The sequence below is a fragment of the Vicugna pacos genome, chromosome 13, assembly GCF_048564905.1.
Source record: "Vicugna pacos chromosome 13, VicPac4, whole genome shotgun sequence".
Taxonomy (NCBI): Eukaryota; Metazoa; Chordata; class Mammalia; order Artiodactyla; family Camelidae; genus Vicugna; species Vicugna pacos.
In genome coordinates this window covers 20,937,112-20,959,002 of record NC_132999.1, presented here as the reverse complement: position 1 = coordinate 20,959,002, position 21,891 = coordinate 20,937,112, and the positions used below count along the sequence as shown (strand labels likewise).

Sequence of the window (21,891 nt, the reverse complement as noted above, 5' to 3'; positions counted from 1 at the left end):
ATTTATTATTTATAAGTATTCGCCTTGTATAGGCTTAAATGTTATTTATGAACCTGTTGCACAGTGATTTTCAATGTAACTCATTATTTTTAGCCTTAGGGTGTTGTAAAGGAGCATGGATATATTTAATGACACTCTGCTAGTCAGCGCAATTACACTGTAATCATTATGTAAAATGTGCTATTAATTAAACCAATTTCTAGTTAGAACATTCGCTTCTGCAGGGCTTAATCTTAATCTTCAGCAATCTTTCTCTCTGTTTTTCACCTATTAATTATATGATTACTTTTTAAGTTAATATGATAGAATATGTTTTTATTTTTAAGCTTACTACTGTCAGTTAGGAATATTTATCAAATGGTGTTTATGAGTCAAAGATTTCTTTTGCTTGAATTGATTTAAAAGGTTTTAAAAGCTTAAAAGATTGTTTTTGTGAAACTGGATATTTTTTATAAATCAAACTCTTATATGTTCCCTTTTCTGCATAAGCAGCATTATTCACAAAAATCCTTAGTTTCCTGACTTACAAAGATACCCAGTGTCATTTTACTTGAGTCATTTCAGCATCGAGCTTATGTTTTTTAAAATGTCCTTTTCTTCTTGGAAGGTGGTAAGATATGGTACTTCCATTTTACGTTAGCTTTTTGTTAAAGAATCTCAAAGTAGGTTAGTTAGTTGGTGTTTCTGGTGGGTGGAGGTGGTAAATAGCTTCTCTTTCCAGGACTTCCCACTACCTCTCTTCCAAAAGTCTTGTAATACCTCTACTGCTGTGTTTTCAATAATGAGGATGGGAAATCTGCTTCCTAATATTTACTAATGATTCTTGCTGATGAAGGTTATAACACCGTTTCTAAAAATAAAAAACGAATTCGCCCTTCTCTCTCTCTCTAGAATGACCCCCTGTGGAAGGGAAGTCAGAAAAAAAGGAAAGGAGTAGGCTTAACTATAGAGAGGCCTGGCCAGTGGGAAACTGATAATGTTTTCTCTCCTGTGTTTGCGCACCATTCACCTCCTGAGAGAGGAAGTGAAGAGTTTTAAAAATCCTGAACAGTTGAATAGAAGTAGGGGCCCACCCTGAATGCACAAGAAAATAGATCCCAGAGAAGACGCTTTGGAATGACAGGTGAAAGTCCCCAGGAAGTTCTCCATGACCTTCACCTTTGTCCTTTAGGTGAAACGAAGTGCTATATAAACCTGTGCAGGGATTACTTTGGTGAGAGTTGGAAGATGGAGGCTCTTATCAGTCTTTAAATTCCTGCGTGCATCCTGCCCCCTCTGAAAGGCGTGAGGCTAGGTCTTCTACAGCAAAATGTCTAGCGTTTGGCTCCATGAAAACCCTTCAGAGGGCCTGAGGATCCTGATTGTCCCTCAGTTCCCTGATGAAGTGTTTTTCTTCATCTTGCTTGCGGCCTGGACTTGACACTGGCAATATCAATCACTCCCTCCAGTGTATTAACATGGCTGCACCTGCTTAAACCATCCGTGTGTTGTAACTCAGAAGAAGTTGGGAATCAAAAGCAGAGTTATTTATGTACTTCCTTAACTTGTCCCTTACTACAGAAATTTCCACCGTGACACCATCTACTAGGGAAAGGGATTTATCTGTCGATGTGAGACCCACTGAACCAGTACCAAATCCAGCCAATGAGGAGGAGCTTATGAAGAACCCAGCAAAGCCCTATGGCCTTGTTTCCAAATGATGAATTTCCTCTGGTTGCTGGTTTTAGTTACAACCTAGACTTGTGAAAAGTTATGTGGTGTCAGTGCCAGAAGTCCTCTGGCTAAAGAGGAAAGGACGTTGAAAGGGGGCTAGAATTTTACACTGGAATTTTCAGTTGGAGCCACGTTCAAAAGTCTTTTTAAAAAATAAACTGATTAAGAACTTTGTATCATAAAAAATGCCATAAACAGTGATAACATGGGGGTAATATTTGCTTTGTATGTGATAGACACAGGGCTAATGGGTCCATATACAAAGAGCCTTTACAAATCAATGAGAAGGTGACTAGCTCAATAGAAAAAAGGAGAGAAATAAAAGCAAGAACACTGTAGAAAAAAATTTAAATGGCCACAAATGCATGGAAAAGATACTCAGCTTCACTCCTATTTTATAAAATATAGACCAAAACAAAGATGCACCATACTCTTCAGAGAGGTAATACTTAAAGTTTAATGATACTGGAATCAGAGAGAGTGTGGGGAAATGGACATTCCCATGCAGTGTGTATGGATGAGAATTAGTATGGTCATTTCAGGTGGGAATTTAGCAATAACCAGCAAGATGTAAAATGTACACACTTTGTCCTTACTCCATGCCAGGAGAGATATATTTCCACAAGAAAACAACAATATATGTATAAAGGAATTTATTGCAGCCTACTTTGTAATTGCCAAAAACTGGAAATACTTAAGTGACCATAAGAAGGGGATGGTTAAATGTCATGGTACCCCTATACAATGGAATACATTGTAGCTACCGAAACTAATAAGGTAGATGTATATGTAGAAATGTGAAATAGTTTCCACAGTGTGTGACCTTGAGCAATAACTTAATCTGTGTCTCAGTTTCTTCATACATAAAATAATAAACATTAATAGTAGATAATAAAATATAATGACTAATAATTGAACATTAAAAGCTATAATAATTATATTGATCTCAAAGGACTATATGAGAAATAAATATAGTAATATGTATATAAAATGCTTAGACTAGCTGGCACATAGGAGATATTACATGTTAGTTTTGAATATTATTGTTGTTACCTATTTTTATGGGAAAAAAGCAAATTTTGAGAAGGAATGTGGATTGTCAAAACACTTGTGTAAAACAAGAAATGTGCAGACATCTGTGGCAGGATACACAAAGAGCTACTGACAGCGGTTAATCTAGGGAGCAATACTTCCACTCGGCACTTTACACTCTTCTGTGTGAGCTTGTATTGGTTTTATAATAATAAAAAAAAATGCAAAAACAAAACAAAAACCAAAGAGTGTGGGAATTAGGGATTCAATCAAGAAAAAGACAAAGGAAAGTGTTCTTCCGGCAGGCATACATCATTCATTAATTCAAAGAACATTTCTTGACTGTCTGCTATGTGATAAGCACTGATTATAAAAGGTGAGTAAGATACATGATTTCTCACAAGTGCATTGTTTAATGGGGGAGAGAGACACTTAAGAAAAATATTCAAATTGCTGAGGGAACCCAGAGGGGGAGGTAACTCACTCTGGTGGGAATACCTGGCTGGGCTTTGAAGGAGGGATAGGAGTTTTCCTAGTGAGCATATGAAGTTGAGAAGGCAAACCCAATAAATGTTGAGAGAAATCAGAATCATGATTGTTTCTGGAATAGAAGTGGGACTGACTGGGTCACGGGCACAAGGGAACTTTCTGGAGTGATGGTAAGATTCTATATTTTCCACAGTGGTGTGGTTTATGTACGTATATGCAGTTGTCAAAACTGACCAAACTGTTCAAGTAAGATCTATGCATTTCACTATATGTAAGAACACTTTAATTAAAAAGAAAAAACATAGGGAAAAAGGATGAGTGTATCAATGAATGGATAGGCGCAGAAAGGGAAAGAGAGGTGCCAATGTACCCAAAGAAGTGAGTGACTTCCCTGGCAAGGAAAGGAGAGGGAAGACTGCATTGAGGGGGCAGAAGTTCTGGGCAGGAAGGTGCCTGGCTATGCAATTGTGCAGGATAATCCAACCCAACTGAGGGCTTCAAACACATCTGATTGGAAGGTAGTTCACTCCCTACCTTCAAAGAGCCTCCATTTCAAAGGAGGGGAACTTGCCCATTCAGGGGGGGAATGCCTTGCTCTGATTCAGGCCCCTGAGACATGGAACCACCCATACCGGTGGGTCCACCTCTGCCCACACCTGTAGGAGAGGCTCCATCACAAGGTCTGCTGACCTTGGCGTAACGATGGATGTAATCCTCATGTGAGGGTGGCTTGTCCTTGAACAATTTCTCCAATACATTAAGCACAGCATTCTTGGCTCATCTCGCAGGTGTGCGCACACATCTTTTTGTTGCTGCTCTTATTTCATGAGTGAGTTTTTATATAGACCACAGTGGGATGAACACTCCTCTCATTTCTGAGCCATCCTGCACCTGGACTCCCTCTCTGGGCCTCAGGGGAGTCAAAGCAGTGTTTTCCAGTTTGAGCTCTCCTGGTCCCTAGAGGATTTGTGTTTGTTTTTCTGGTTTTTAAATACACTTTATTTTTTAGAAGAGTTTTAGGTTTATAGAAAAGTTGTACAGAAAGTGGGGTTTACATATTACACCCCCCAAGTTTCTCTTATTATTAATGTCTTAGATTGATATAGTGTCTTTGTTATAAGGGAAGAACCGGCACTGATACATTATTACTCATTACAGTCCATACTTTACACTAGGGTTTACTCTTTATGTTATACATTCTGTGAGTTTTGACAAATGTGTAATGTCCAGTTGCAGTACCATACAAAACAGTTTCATTGCCCTAAAAATGTCCTGTCCTCTGCCTATTCATTCCTCCCTCTCTGCTTCTACCTCCCAAACCCCTAGATTTTTTTTTTAACTTTTCCTGTCGTTTTGCCAGAGAGGGTTTTTAGGTTTTTAGAAAGATTGACAGTCTTAGAAATCTTCTGCACAGATTATCACAATACAAGGTTTTTAATGCATCTATTGTCTCTTTTTAGATTGTATTCTCAAATATTACAAAGGTAAGGAGAGTATTTACATTATCCAGTTAATATAATACGTAAACAGATATTTATTCATTGACTCCCTTACTCATTCAGCAAATCAACCAATGTTTATTGCATTTTTTTTTAATGTGCTGGGCATCACAATGCATCAGAGGCAGACAAAGTAACTCACTCTGTAGGAGACAGGCTCCAGTAGGGGGTCAGTGCATCGTGTTAATAAGAACCACCGTTGATGTTGATTGAACACTTACTATGTGCTGCATGATGCCAATGCACTTGAGGTGCGTTATTGCATCTAACGCTCACAACAAAACCGTGAGGAAGGAGGAACTATGATTATTCCCATGTCAGACTCAAGGAAACTGAGTGACTTGTCGAAAGTCCCACAGGTAATAAAGAGTGGAGCTGAGACTTGACCGCCTCCTCCATCCGGTCCAACTCCAAAGTCCACACTCCTAACCAGTATTCTGTACTACTTAAGAGTGTGGCCATCCTGGGTTCAAATCCCTTTCCTGGCTATTGACCTTGGATAAACAATTTACAATGTTGTAAAGGGTCAGCCTAGTCACCCATTTAGCCGGAGTACCCTTTTTCTCATTTCTACCTGGAAAGTCATACTCTTCTTTCCAAGTATAGCTCCTGGAGAAGCAAGTCTACCTAGGCTCCCCATATCCATCTGCCCCCTAAAACGCTGACTGCTCCCCTTCCCTCCCCACCACGTGGCTTGTCTGCCTGAGTACACGCCATGGCTCTGTGTGGACCACTTTGAATTCTGGATGCTCATGTGTCTCTTACTTTGCACTAGTATTTCTCAGCATTTCTCATATAATTTCTACTGTATTTATGCATCACCTATATATTATTTTCTTAATCTCTTTATTTGACTCAACTCATTTTTTATTTGCTAACCCTAAACAAGTTTCCAGCAATCATGAGTGCAAAGGGCTAGTTATATATTTTTTCTAATATGTATTAAAATACTTAACAGTTCGTCTAAAAAAATCTACTGTGTTATCTCAAATTATCTCACTACCACTGGAGGTACACGCACCACATTCAGGGAAACCTGGCCTTGGAAGGCACCTTCTCGAAGGCTAGGACTTGATCTTACTCATCCTGTACCCCCATAACCTAGCACATAGTGAACGCTCAACATGTGTCTGTCAGATAAACGAAGCTGTCAGTGAGTGAACGAATAGAATCTTGGAGATGATCTCTAGACTTCCATCAGATCTTTCCTGATGCTTATGGAACTGGAGGTTGTGGAGCTAGAGACCAATAGGAAATTTTGAGTTTTAGTAACATGGCCAGCACAGGACCGTGATTTATTCATCATTGGGCGAGTCATTGGGGAGGACGAGGCAGCTTCACCAGAGGCACATGCAGGCAGGACGGCATCACTTTGTGGAACCCAAAGAGGACACTGGCAGTTACCCACATGGTGGGAATGTGAGCCCTTGGGAAGGTTTTCTGTCCCCACTGATGAGGGATCCATTCCTTGATGGGAAGTACCACCCTCTACCCTTTAAAGTGCAAATGTTTCTAAATCCTTTAAAATAAACTGACCTTTGGTTTTTCTGGAGGTAAGGTCCTTTCATGGATAGATTTGAGAGAATCTTGCTAAACACAAACTCAGCTCACTTCTCAATTTTGCCCGGGGCTGGCAAACGGGTAAAGGAAGAGAACATTTATCAAGTGACAAGAACTGCACCAGGCACTGTGGTAGGCTTTTTATGCCTTTTATGCCTTTTAAAAAAAGGAGATGAAATGACTTGTGCAAGGTTGTTCTAACCCTGAGTTGGTGGAACCAGGATTTGAACGCAAAGCTCCTGTTCTTTCTACTGTACATATTACAAGCTCCTTTATAGTTGACAGAAGTAGAAACTTACACCCACCACACTTTGAAAATCCAGACTTTCACTAAGTCCTAAATGTTTCCCATTTATAAAGAGATTGGTACTGTGAGATAAGAAAGATAAAAGAAACTTAACCCAATGCCTGGCACACAGAAAGTGCCCGATAACTGGTATGATTAATAATCTCAGCGATGTTATCAATGGCATAGGACTGAGGTATTGTCAGGCTGACAACTGGGGAAATTATAGGGAAATCTTGGGCCCAGATACTTAAGGATCCTTTTCATAGCCTTAAGTTCAGTAAGCCATTTTAAGGACATTAGCTATCACTCTCAGCGAGATGGTGCCACTGCAGGGAATGAATGGAACTGTAGAACTCTTTGACGTGTTTTAAAAGGATCATTCTTGGCTTCTGGGTTGAGACTCAGAGGAGAGGGAGACTCAGGAAGACCTAGCAGGTGCTTTTAACTACAAGACAGGCAAGAGATGATGGTGGTGTTAAGCAGCACGGTAGCAATGGCAGTGGGAAGGAGTGATCAGGTTATGGTTATAACGTCCCACTATAAAGCCAGATGGATTTCCTGCTTCATGGACCATGGGTGGGAGAGGAAGAGAGATGTCCGGGATGGCTCCAAGGTTAATGGCCTGAAAACGAAGTTACCATCAACTAACGTCCTTCCCTCAACAAATGCATGTGGAAGGAGAGGTGCAGATGTTCCTTCCTAAGCACCCAGGGACTCGGGTGGTGGGGGGGTGCCTGACAGAGGGACTGCTGGGAACGTGTGGCCATTGTGGCCACACCTAAGACAGAGGCATTGGCCTGGAGATCGGGACTCATGAAGGATGGAGAAACAGGGCAGGAGGGAGCAAGACAGTTCAACCCAATTTCTTTTTTCTGGAGCTTTGGCCACTCTCTTGCCTCTCGTCCTCATATTTATCTGTCCTGCCCTGGGGCAAGCTCCTCCCTGCCTACCCCACCCCCGCCATGGTGTGTAGGGAACACCCCTCTGGCTGGGCCTGATCCTTCTGAATATAGATTTAGGCAATGTTTTCTCAGTAACAGTCCCACTTGAAGACTGTTTCGATGGTCCAGACCCTTGGGAAGCAATGCGCGTTTCCTGAGGGCTGCAGGCATTTTCTTTCCTAACTGTTTCCAGCCTGCTTCCTTCCGGATGAGTCTAATGAACATGTTCAGGCTCACACAGAGGATGAAGCCTTCTGAGGAAAGGGCAGGCAGCCTGCAAACTCCAGCTGGCGCACTGTTTGCGGTAACTCTATTTTTAATATACATTGCTGACCCTAATGATGGTCTATTGAGATGAGGGCAAGAAATGTCTGATCAAGTGGAGATTAATTTTTGACTGTGTCACCCAGAATGCATGAAAATGCACTCCTTTTTTCTATTTAGACTCCCAGGATGCTTTGATTGATTGACTAGTTTACAAATGAAGGTGATAAAATTAGGTTGAAGACCACATACATTTCTTAAAATGAGGCTGGCTGGTCGCAGAGACAATGAGGTTTGGACAGATTGTATTGCTGGTTTAGGCAATCTTCTGAGCATGTCAAGATTTATAGACCTGTACTGTAATGTTACAATTGCAGCTCACTGATACAGGTTCCTTTTCAAATTCTTTCCCATTTTATTTGAAAAAGGCCATTAGAGAGTTATAGACTATTGAAAAAGCTTTTTCTTTGCTAACCCTTAATAAACTCTTCCAAACAAGGACTCCTGCATTTTTATATTAAATTTAGACCAAAATCTATAAAACATGCTATCCCAGGTTGGATAATTTGATTATTATTATCTAAATGGAGTTATGGTTCATACTGGTTTGCAGTAATGTACATAGTAAATAAAATGTAAGTTGAGATTTGTGTAAGATCACAGGACATGGGTTTTCTTTCTGCTGTTGTTGTTTTTCTGTGAGCCCTTCTTTGGGGGAATCTCAGCCAATTTTCCCTGAGAAGAGAAATTAAAAGGAAAAAAAAGAGGTCTCAGGGGTGAAATGAATGCTGCGTTGTACTAAAAACAAATTGCTATTAATGTTTACTTGTTCTTATCATAACAGAGGCAAGCTACAAATGTCTTAGGAGTTACCCAACTAATAAGATTTACCAAGGGGGGCAAAAGGCATGAGAAAATACTCAGCAGAATTAGAGACAATTATTCCATTGTAAGTTATGATGTGCGAAATAATAGATGAGATTCTGAAGTTATTTATGAATTAGTCAATTCTGTTTCATACATTTTTGCCATCAAAATAACTTGTGAAATCATTCTCCAGGCCGATAGCGTTTCATGAGAGTTCTGTACTCGGTTAAAGACTTTCTTCTAGGGCTTTCTGCAGCTACTCTGAATTTCTTGGTGATGCCCAGGTTTTTGACCTAAGTTTCCCACTCTGAGGGCAACCCACTGGCAGTGCCAGCTCCTTCCCTGTGGTCTCCGTGCTGGCATTGCACAGCATATGGAAAGGTTCTAAGGATTTTATCAGTTTAGCAGGAGGGGCTCAAAGCGGGTTGAGAGTGTGAAATAAGGCGATGTGGATGAGGAACTCGGTCTGTGGCACTCAGTAAATGGTCAGCGATCTTGACAAATTAATTGTCGTGACTAATATTATTTTTGTTACGCCTCTTGTTTCCAGGGGGCAGGATAAGCACAGTGCAAGTCCAAAAATCTAGTATAGATTGTTGCTAGCATACTATATGACCTTGAGAAATTCCCTTACTACCTCTGTTCCTCTGTCCTTAGGATGTCCAGCTGCTTTCAGGGGCCGTGTTTTGGGGGGTAAAATGAAGTGACAGACACGCAAGCTCTTTCAGAAGTACAGAGTGCTGTAGGAACATCAGTAATTATTTTTCATCGTTACCAGGTACCTGCTCCCTGGCCTCTTTAAAGGTGGAAAGTGGACCATTGTGAACAGTCAGTAAGCGTAGGAGACCTCCTCTAATTGCTGAGGGCAGTTTACAAGGGGGTTGCCAGTGTGAGCGAAAGGATTTAAGGGGGCTCGGGGTCAAGTGGTTTGAAGAACCCAGCAGAGTACCAGGCTGCTGCCACTGATTTAGTTTAGAAGTGGATGAACTTTGAAATGCAGAACATCATTTCTGCAGAAGGTCGTCATATTTCTCGATGATTTACACAGAGTAGGCTGAGACTGTGCTGGGTTCGTTTTAGATCCTCCGGTGCCAAGAGAAAATATGCTGATGGAAGGGATAGTGCCTGGGTGGCTGGGAAAGACTCTGACTGCCAAAAGAAATAGCAGAAATGGACCGAGTCGGTTTCAGTGAAGATGATGATGGAAACTGCCAGCCTTCTCCGTCCCTTTCTGGGAGACTTTGCAGTTTGGAATTTTGTATACAAGATTGCCTCGACTGACTTTTTACCCTCATGTCAGCAAGTACCTCTAGGTCTGCTGGTTTGGGCTGCAGCTGGGAGACGGGGTGTAGCCTCCCCTTGGGAAGAAGTCCAGTGCATCATCCCTGCCCTGGAGACCCCACATGGAGCTTGCCTGGTTTCAAGAAGTGGTCTACAGTCTAATTTCAGGGAAAAAAAGTTAAAAGCTGACTATAGGAGGGGGAGGTAGAATGCCTGCTTATCATACACAAGGTCCTGAGTTCAATCTCCAGTTCCTCCATAAAAAATAAATAAATAAATAAATAAATAAATAAATAAATAAATAAACAAACTTAATTACCCCCCAAATTAAAAAACAAAGAAAAAAATTAAATTAAAAAATGTTTTTAAAAAGCTGACTGTAGGATACTACTTCTCAAATATGCCCATATATTAGTATTTTAAGGGTTCAAAGCTGTGTCAGTTTTTCTCAGTGACATTTTGTTGTTTAATTAACTAGGTCATTTGTGTGTAAGAATATACTTTTTTTCTTTTTAACCCATGGATCTTAGTGAAGCTTTTTTCATTTCAAGTGAAAAAAAGATGTAGATGATATACATTTTAATTTTTCATGAACTGACTCTAATGGAAAAAAGATTGCCCATTACTGCAGTGTGGACAAAGCAAAACCCCAGCTGGTGGAGGCTGGGTGACTCAGGAAAATCATCCTGAAGGGAGGGAACTGAGTCTAGGCATCCAGTGGCAGCAAACCTGATGGACTGAAGGCTCTGGAAATGTGGGTGGAGTGCTCATCTGACCAATGGAGTCTTCCCACCGATTGTCCCATGGGGCACAATTAATGAGGAGGCTGCTGGGTTCCTCACAATGGAAGAAAGTTTGTGTTTCTGTCCTTCCCATCACCCTTCCAACGGCCCGCAGCACACACAGTGACGACATCGGTTGCAGTGATAAGAGACAGCACATAACACTCTGGCGTGACGTCATTAGCCTGTTGGTAATCTTTCTAAATGTTTGCCAGAAAGATATGAAATCTTCGCAACAGAGGTATTTAAAGGTTTGGATAAGTTTGGAACACAGCGATTTTTCAATCTTATAAGCCAACCAATCCAGGAGCCTGTTAGTCTACAAGTGTCTGCCATCTTTCTCAAGGTGTCAGAGACAATGGAGTGACGGATCACTTTTCGGTGTCACTGCTCGAGACCGGTGACAATCAGTGAAATGATTGTGTCTGCCTCTACACATATCTGTAATTGATTGCCTAAACCCTACGACTCTTTCCCAGTTGATATGATGGAACATTGGAGTGAAATCACTCTCGATGAGGAGGAGCCAGGTCCATTTGTTATTTACTTCCCTGCCTGCTTCCTGCTCCCCATCCAGTGCCAATTGTCCCACAAGAGCACATTATGGTAATCAGCCAGAATGTATGTATAGGAATCAATCAAGGTGAGAGCCGTCACAAGAGTTATGACATTACAAAGTCTGTTTGTAACTTTTGATTTATGGAAGATTTTCCACTTTATAAATTGGGAGTGAGGCATGTTGGGATGGCTTAACCCTTGAATTCCCCTACAAAGAAAATGCATCAGGCGTTAAAGCTAATAGCTAACAAGGCATTTTAATTATCTAGTGCCCATAGGTCATTGCGGTTCTTGCATGTTTGGCTCGTGACTTTAGATAAACGCTCCTGCTCTCTGAACACGTTCCCTGTCCTTATTACAAAATAAAATTGGCTCAGTTTCTGGAGAGTAAAGGTACGCAATAAATTTCCATTAAGGCTGATATTGACACATACTGCTTTCTTCTGCCATGAGCCTGCAAAGCAACCATGCCACAGGAGCATTCCCAGGGACCTTCCCTATTCTGACTGTCACTCTTTGCAAGGGTGACTCAGGACAAGGACTTCATGCACGCCAACTCTCAGGCCCATAAGATACCTGGCGTACCAGTCTCATCCCCCTCTGGCTCCTTACAGAATTGCTGAAGGCTGGGGCAAAGCCAGATTCAAGCCATTTTCCCCAAGTGGACAAAGCAATGTGTAGTGTTAGTTATAGTGTTAGTGTTAATAGATGTGCTTTTTGAGGCTTGGCGGCTGTCACAATCATGACTTTAAAGGAGGCAGGAAACAAAGCACTATTCTTAGCTGATCATATTAAAACTGAGAACTTTTACGTTCATCTACAGCATCTGTCATTACAATCATTTCAGAAAGTACGCTGAGCTGGTACGGTTTTCAGATGTGGAAACAGAGCCAAAAATATGACATATTTTGTTCAAGAACATACCACTGGTTAACGACAGCTCAAGATTGGAAGCCAGGCCTCCTGACTCCTGGTCCAGTACTTGAACTGAATTTACTTTGTGTTTGCCATCCCCCCCACCCCCATTCCATGTAGAGCACAGTGCTCCCTTCTCTTCCACATTTCTGGAGGCCGACCATTCCTCAGCTCATCCAAGTCCACCCAGCTGTGTGTTTCAGGTTTCGTCTTTCTCACTCGGTAGCCTGCTGTCCCCCTGCACGGAACCAGACTCTGCATCTCTGTGGCACCGTGGTAAGTCTGTCCCAGTGCACCCATTACTGGCATGTGAGACACAGATTCCCCTAGTGGAGAATGAGCTCAGGGAAGAAAAATATTTGTCCTGTTCCAAGGTCACTGGGAGGCCCTTCCTTCGGTCTGCTCTTTGCTTGGCAATCTTGCCACATTATCTTGTGTTGAACTAAAGTTCTGTTTCTTTTTTTATTAGCACAGTGGACCTATTCTGCTTAAGCTTCCTTTTTGTTCCTAATGTGAATCTTAAAACTAATAAGAATGCAGATCCCAGCAGACCCACTCTCTCTCTTATAATCCATTAGGAACGTCAGATCGCTGTCTCTGGAAAACTTAAAAAACCATTTAAAAACAAAAAGATGAATAAATGAAAATGTTATGAACCTGGAAATGTTAATTAAGCCATTCTGAAGGAACAGGCTTCCCAGCCCAGATTAAAACATCCCATCACTTTTAAGTAGTTAACATCTTTCTCCTTGAAATAAGTCCAAATTAAGGACAAAATCATTATAGAAAGAAATAGTAAAGAGACCAGAAAATGGTGTTAAGAATTTGGCTATCGACTGACATACTCAAGTTAGAGCAAACCACGAAGGCCAAAGCCATAAAGTGAAGTCTCTTTCCAGACATACTGTCGTTATTGCTAAGCAATCGTCTGGGTACCTTGATGTAGAGTCACAGGACGTAGAAGCTCACAGATCATCCTGCTGAATCTTTTCACTTTTTTAGATTAAGGAACTGAGATCCGGAGAGGGTGAGTCATTTTCTTGAAATCGTTTAATAGATTTGAGGCTAGAACCTAAAACTTAAGACTCACAATCTAGTGCTCTTTCCCCTTTGTACTGAGCAAAATGATTTCTGAATATTAGTAATAGTAGCAACAGCAATAACTTTCAAAAATGAATGTGATTTATTTATTTATTTATTTATTTATTTATCCCTTCAGGAGGTGCTAGGGATTGAACCCAGGACCTCATGCACACCAAGCACATGCTCTACCACTGAGCTATATGCCTCCCCACCCCCAATAATAACTTCATTAAAGGTACTGAATCTACGCCCTGGAATCTAAAGACATGTCTCCCAGACTGGTTTCTTTTCCAGGAAAGAAACAGAGCAGAGCCTTGCGTGTCAGTGTATTACTCAGCTGGCAATCCTGGCCCTCAGAAACACAAACTGTGCTGCAGGGAGAAAAAGACTCAAGTTCCCCCAAAGTAGCTGTAACAAAGCTGGCGGACTCCACGTCATTCACTCGGCCCCGTGGAGGGGCATCTTTAGACTCTACTCAGTATTATTTATTCCATTTGACATATAATTCCAAGCAGATTTGAAACAGAAAGTTAGTTGGTAGCAGCCTGACAGCAAGAAGAGGCAGCTGTCATTTCTCAGTGACAGCCATTAGGATTGACAGCTGGGAGCCCAACAGTGAGGGAGCAGATGGAGAAACTATAAAACTAGAAATGAGGACTGAAAGTACAGTCATACGGGGCCATGCCCTTTAGGGACAAATAGCTCCACAAACGTATCTTCTGAGGGCGCCATTGTCCTACATGAAGTACCACAGAAATAACTAACAATGATGACTGAGTTTTGTTGAGCACCTATTATGTGTGAAGGGTGGCCCTAGGTACTTTCATGAGTCATTTCTAAACTTTGCAGCCCAGCAAGGGAGGTAATATAATCCCTGTTTTATTGATAAGGACACCAAAGTTCAAAAAAAGTCAAGAATCATGCCCAGGGTCACAAGACCTATAATAAAAGGCAAAGTGAGGCTTTGAACTTGAGTGATCAGACTCCAAAATCTGTTCCTTCCTTTGTGTTCTGTGACTCGACTTCATCATCAAGACCTGGAGCTTGAAAAGAAAATGAAACATCGTGCGTGATTTTCTCTATAAAAGAGAATAAGGAGAATGAAATACATTTTAGAATAGGCTGCTACGTACATGTTTTTTGCATAGAATTTGTGAAAGGCACAATTGTCTCTCAGTTGGCCTCACTGATAAACTAGGCATTAATGAACAAACACAGCTTTTGCAGAAACTTTGAGTTTTAAAAATGCCAATGGCTTTAGTAAAGTCCTTTTAAAATGTGTATTCTTCCTGGTTGGAGCAGAGTATGGAAACCTCACGTATGGGCCCCGCCCTCAGGAGCGCACAGACTGATTTGGAACATAGACCTGCAAACAATCCAGGCCTGTAAAAAGGTGTAAACTGAGTCCTGTGGGAACTGAGGGGAGGAATTAACCTGGCCTGGCGGAGAAAATAAGCAAAGCAAAACAAACAAACAAAAAAACCCACCCAACTTTAATACAGACCCTGGCAATAAAACATTTAAAATATTCAGTTTTTATTTTCCAGTTGGAAAACAGGCACCTGCCAAAAGTCACTGCAAAACAGTAATGAGTAGAAGTGAGTGATGCCTGCGATGGTTCAGTGTGAGCCTGTGTGGTCATTTAATGATTCTTTTGGTTTCCTGGACGTATATGGAAGGTGGGCTCTTTTCCTATAAAACAGATAAGAAACTGATTTTCAAGGATGAACATGGGCTTGGGCAGGGCTTGATATTTTTCTGTGAGGTATGTACATCTTTCTGGGTCTAACAGTGGAGTGAGAACATTATTATTGCTTTTCCTTTACTGTGGGAAAAATGAGGCCCATGTGGAGGGCACGCAGCTGGCTAGTATCCAAATCAGAACTGGAATTTGGGTCTCTTGACTAGGGTGCAGTCTCCTTCGAGGATAAGATGCTGTCTCCTTATTCTGGTTCGTATGTCTGCTTATTCTTTCCTGCACCTGCTAAAGATAGGATGCAATTTCCATCCTTGCCTTGGTACACCACGGTGCTTCTGGAGGTTAGGATGACACGCCACGGTTCAGTTCCATTCCACCAGCACTCCTGAAGACCCTCTCATTCATTCATTCAATTCAGTACTTCTGAGCATCTACTCCAGGCCAGGCAGCAGGTAGTGTAGAGACACTGTGAAGAGTACCCTGCCCTCAAAAACCTAAAACAGCAGCAGCAGCAGCAGCAACAAGAAGCAGCTTATATTCCAAGAGGAATTCCGGACGCATACAACGGAGTATGCACCAAAGGCAGCGGTAAATGTCAGTGCTATCGGAGGAGCAAGCAAAACACTCAGGACGCACAAAGGAGAGATTGATTCTGACGGGTGAGGCAACCCGACGATGAGGGAATATCTCAAAACACGTCCTGGAGGACATGACATTTCAGTTAGACCTTCACAACTGCGTACTATATTTTGTGTTGTTCTGGATTCGCCAGCCATTGCTATGATAATGTGGTGGAACAAACAACCCCCAAATACCAGTGACTTATAATAGCAAACATGTATTTCTTGCCTAGGGGTCACTGGGGAAGGTCCCTATAGTCTGTGGTCCCTGGGAAGCTCACCTTAAACTACAGGTGAGGTTCAGGTAGCTCCATGTGTCTCTCTTTTTGGGACCTAGACTGAAGGAGCAATGGTTGAAGGCTCCCTCTTCTAACGGTGCAGGGCAGCGCACAAGAGGGGAGTCCCATTTTCTAATGGGAGAAGCATGCGATGCTGCTTTAGTCTCTGCTTGGAACTGGAGCACTGTCAGCTGTCAACTTTCACTTCTACTCACATTCCATTTTCAAAGCAAGTCACGTGGCTAAGCTCCAAGTCAATGAATGGAGTAAGGGATATAGTTTGGCCCCGGGGACGTCAGGGAAAGGGCAGTGAGGGAAGGAAATAGTGTAAGTAAATAACGCAGCCTACCCAGTGCTCTTATTGTCTCTCGGGCTTTAGCTACTCAATATGAATATATGATCCCGGAAGGGAAAAGAAAAGCCCCTCTTTCTGTTGAGCTCTTGTCCATTCCCAGGGCAATGCTGGCCGTGTGGAAAGAGGGGTGAGGAAGGCAGAATAGGGCGGGAGCAATTTGTGACACCATGGTAACCGTCACCTGCATGGTAGCTACCCCAGCAAGGAGGAGCGTGGTTCATCTCTCTCACTATGGACCCTCCAGCACCCAGCACAGTGGCTGGCATAGAAAGGGTGCTCGAAAAAAAAAGTTTGTTAAATAAATAGATCAAAGGAAGAACAAAGCTGCCATGTATATTTGTTTGATCACCCACAGCCTAGACTGTGGTTCCATTTTATTGATGGTATGTGTAGGGCCTCAGTCAATAAATACTGATGTATTCATAAGATGTAATACTCTGTATTCATTAAAAGTGATGTGGTAGAAGAATATTTAATGACTCTCTGTTTTGGTAAAAATATATCTCATGCATATTTGAGTGACTTTCATTTTCTTTTTTTGCTCATTTTTACTTTCTAAAGTTTCTATAGTAAGCACACATTTATTTTACAAGCAAAATGTAAAGTTATTTAAAAAAATAAGACTAAGGAACAGAATCACATATGAACAACATTTTCAAATTTTAGATGCCATCTGGAAGAGCACCATTCCGTGGGATGTAGTATTTGTATATTTGCCCTCTATGGCAAGATGTTGTGCAAAGTGGCTTCAAGGACAGCAGTCAGTCAGTTGAGCTTTGATCTGAGTCTGTGTTCATATAGGAGGAATATAAAATTCAGCCCCAAAGTGAAAGTCACTTTAGGCTTTTTAAGAAACATTTAGCAATCAGCTCTTTGGCTATCATATTGATGCAACCTGAGAGCGAGGAGGCCTGGGCTAAGCTCTCCAACCAATGAATTGCTGGACAATTGGACAAATCACCCAACCGTCTGAAATGAAATTTTCCCAAAGGGAGAGTGAAGTTGATTCCTGCCATGCATTAGTTTAGGCAGGAATAGGCCTCATAGTCTAGGTACCGATGGACCCCGAATTAATGATGATGATGTTCTCATGAAATAATGGAGGAGAAAAAGCTACGGATTTGACTCTGAAACAGATAGGACTGCCTTCTCTCTAAACTGAAGACAGTAGGCTGATGTTGAGGATAAGTATTGCTCTTTCATCACTGATTAAAAGCCGTTGGAATAACACTTGCTACTATAACAAATACACCCCAAATACTTAACAACTCAAATAGAATCTAAATTTATTTCTCATTCACGCAATAGTCCAAAGTACTCCTTGTCAAGAGGCAGCTCTCTTCCATGTAGTAATTCAGGGACACAAACTTCTTCCTTTTTGTGGCTTCACTCTCCTCTAGAGAGTTGTTGTTATCTGCATCTACTGGTAGAAGGGAAAAGAGAATAAGGATGGGGATGAAACCCATATCTTAAAAGCCTTGTCCAAAAATAGCACCTGTCACTTCTGCTCACATCCCAAGGTTCCAGCTAAGTCAGATGGCTGAAGCTCATTGCAGGTGAGGCTGGGAACTGCAGAAGAGCTCTGTGTCCAGGAAGAAGAGGAAGCGGATTGGGAGAAACAACCTGCAGTCTCTCCCACAAATGCCTAGCATGTGCCAGGCTCAGGGCTAGTCAATAAGGATACGAAGATGAATAAGACACTTTGCCTGCCCTGGAGGAAGTGCTTGTCTACTTGGATGAGACTACATTATATTTACAGATAATTATTAGTGTTGTGTAGAATGTGCTATCACAAAGCAATAAAGGCGAGCTAGTGAGAACATTGTGTATGTTTAAGGGGAGGAACTAACTCTGCATGTAATGAGGGGAGGTCATGAAAGGCCTTGATTATGTTAGCCCATAATTGTTTATTGAGCAACTACTAAGAGGTTGCTCTAATAAGGCACCTATGAATGTGCAGGTTGCTGGAGATCCAGATATAATCCTAGCCCTCAGGGGAGATGGACATATAAGCAGACAAATTCAAGTGGATAATTGCTCATATAACTGGGAAGCGGGACAACTACAGGGTACATGCTTGTTGGGTTAAATGCTCTGGATTCGGAGTCAGGCATACTTGGGCTTGAATTCTATCTTTAACACTATTCAAGTCACTGTGTGACTCTGGGCAAGTTTTTCAACCTCTCTGAGCCTTTGTTCTCATTTTAAAACAAAAATAACAACTACTGCTATGGCGGTAGATGGTCCCAGGTGCCAGAAAGCCTGGCTGTTCTATTAGCTGTTGTATTAACTTTGTGATGGGGGGAAAATCATCAAACCATTCTGGGCTTTAGTATCCTCATCCTTACAATGGAGCTGTTAATTGTACCAAATACAGTCAGTAGGTATACATGAATTCAGAGACCAAACGTTCTCTGAACTGCGACTGGTTCACAGAAATTGCTCAGTGAGTGTTAGTTCCCATCACTACCTACCTTACAGTTTGATACGGACATGAATGATAAAATGCCAGTGCCTGGCAAATGTTCAGTATTTAATCAATGGTAACAATTATTATTATATGTGATAAGCTGGAGTTAGGATGACCACCTTGTTCTAAAAAGAAGCTGCTGAGAAATCAGGTAGAACGGAATGACTGAGGCAAAGATCCCTGGCCCACAAGTTCATTCTCTACCCATCTTAAGACAGATGAAGCAACAAAAGCTTGTGATGTTTAGGAAGGACAGTGCTTCCGGTTTCAGGTAAAAGGCTATTAACTTCCTTATTTGCTTCCTCTGTCTCTTCCACTGGTGAGGGCTTTGAGAATATGCCATAAAATTTAGGTGAAAACAGGCAGGCATAAATGATTTGCTTCAAGAATACAGGAGGAAGGTCTCCCTAAACACAGCCTTCCCTGGTAAGAGTTTCCAGAACCTTCCAAAATTCTGTCTCCATTTATAGCATCCCGCAAGTCCAAAGTAATGAAATAAAGGCATGGTAATAGGTAAACACAATTACAGCACCCGGATAGCTCCGTGGCAGGCAGGGGGTGTTTGAGAGCATTGGCTGGGGTCTCATTTTCCATAATCGAGCCCAGCCCTGCTGTGATCACTATAGTATTATGACCTATGGGGCAAAGACGGTACCATACGTGATATTTCATTTTGGGGTAGCTGGGGGTAGTAATGAACGGGTTGCAGTCAAGTGAATTAATCTCCCCAGCTATTCAAAAACGAAACTTCATGTACAGCAATTTGTTCTTCATTGCTTCCCCCTCCTACTGTAGCCTTTTCAAATTACTCTTCCTACAGAAAAATGGAGAGAAGACGAAAAGTCAATTAAAAGAAAGAAAAAATATTTTAACCTTTGCTAAATGTTGGCATCTTTTCTGATTGTCGCTAATAACAGCAGATACATGCCATAGATACACAGCTCACAGTGTGGTTCTGCCAGCCTCCTACTCACTGACTGTAAATTTTAAAAAAATGGAATAAATATGCAAAGAGTTGGTACAGCGTAGACTCCAGAGCCAATTTCATACAGTTTAAATTATCAATTGGTACTTATCCAAACTCCAAAGACCACCTTAATCAATCTCACTCAGTAGAATTACTCAAACAATTATTGTGCATTTAAATAAATAGAAGTTAATGATTAAAAACACATTATTGAAAATGAAAGACTCCACCATAGTAGGTATAGACATATAACACAGCTGTTAATCCTCCATAAATTTGTTTTTAATAACACTGATGTTTTGGTTGCATATAATAACTATTTCATTAAATCTAAATTAAATGCATGGTTAGGCATATTTAAAACATGTAAATGTAATGTGTTGCTCGTGTATTTCATTTTATGTTTCCACACAGTTCTAATAATTTTCTGAATTCAAATTGACCTGTTGTAGGGAGGTACCTGGTCATTTATATGATACCTTCTTTCTGATATCATTAAGGGCTCCAGAAATTTAATAACCCTGAGTTCTAAGCACATCACTAGTCAATCAGTGTGCAGGAAAGACAATGTGTTTATCTGCTGGAAATGCTTATAAGACCCAAACGAAAGGGGAAAAAATGCTTTAAAATAATAGTAAAATATGCATTTTGCTTTTTTAAAGAATAAAACAAAGACTCGAATACTAAAAAAAAGAGCTATCTTGGAATAACAATCAAGAGTGTGTTGCGCATGATTTTTCATTTATGGATAGCAGGAGACATTAATATACTTGCCTATGGCTTGTGCATTACTATTCCCAGCTATGCAGAAATGGACCGTGATTTACAGCAACACATTCTTTGTTGCTGTTCCAACATACCTATTGTCTTCCCTGCATTCTGACTGGCTGGCTGGCTGGGAGAGGGGATGGTGCTGGAGTGCACTCAATCATTATGGGTGTCTACAAATGGAGTAGGTGTATGTGAACTGGGATTTTTCAGCTTTGTATACCGAGCAAGCCAATCAGAGCACAGAAAGAACAATAGCTGAAGGTTTTACTGCTCTTTAAGTTTCCCCACTGATTCCCAATGCGACTGATTATATCACAGAAGTTATATAAAAATCACATTAAATGCCAACTAAATCAAGACTTTTCATATCTTTTTTTCAAAGCAATGAAATTCAGGACAAACACTATACTATGCATGAAGATCACCACCTAGAGATCTAAACTCTTCATTCCAGACTTCGTATTTGAAAATGGAACTAGAGAAAACTGTAGTTTATTCATTTTGTTATTTTCTGTGGTGCTAGCACTGCTGTTTTGAAAGCACACCATAGGAGAGCTCAATTAAGAGGCTTCATAATTTTCACCAGTTAACTTTGATTAAATAGGCTGCCTTGGAAGGGCATTCAGTAAATTTCGGCTATAAATTACCTGTAGTGAGTTTTCAACTTTGAAATTCTGGAATATTAGTTGCTTGGACAGGCCATTTCTTTCAGAAGGGCTGTACTTTACCAGCTGATTTGGAACAGTTGTATTTCATTTTATCAGAGCAAAGAACAGAGACAAAAACTTCCTTCTACTGGTTGGAACAACAGGTATGCGAAAAAAAGACATTCTGCTCTCTACTATCAGCTGTATTTATACAAGTGTGAGATCAGAGGTTCCCTTTAACCAAGGTCTTTTAACTGACTCAATGTTAGCTAGCTTTCCAGGTTAAGATAGTTGCCAAAGATTAGAAAAAGGATGATTAAACAGATTCTCCCTGATGTGCTGCTTCTTGGACAAAATTCTTTGCAAATAAGCAGACTCTTTCCCACTGAGCAAATGGGAAAACCAAGCCTGTTTCAGCTAGGGCCAGTAAACCGAGGAGCTGAACCCATATAGGAGATATTTGACAATCACCTGCTCACATCACTCCTTTTTTTCATATTTTTAAGAGCAAGACTGAAAATTCAATAAAATCTGCCAAGTATCTACACTGTAAATTCCATCTAGTATAGTTATGAATTTTAGTTTCCTGCTGTATGACCTCAGGCAAGTTACATAGTCTTCTGAACCTCAGTTTTCCTTGTCTGTGAAATGGGGTTAATAACAGCACTCACCTCATTGAGTTTTTCTGTAGATTCAATGAGATAGTGCAGGGAAGGCACTTATAGAGAGCCTAGCATATGTAATATTCAGTAAATGTTAGGTCTTAATATTATTAACATTTTACTTGGATGTATTTACATTGTTTAAAAAT

General features: G+C 41.0%; 1 non-coding gene across 1 annotated transcript; it reads right to left on the bottom strand.

Annotated features, from left to right (window-relative positions):
• Positions 1-13,407: 13,407 nt before the first annotated feature.
• Positions 13,408-13,489, bottom strand: TRNAT-GGU (transfer RNA threonine (anticodon GGU)). The gene has a single exon. It is a non-coding gene; the product is annotated as a tRNA-Thr (tRNA).
• Between the last annotated feature and the right edge of the window lie 8,402 nt (positions 13,490-21,891).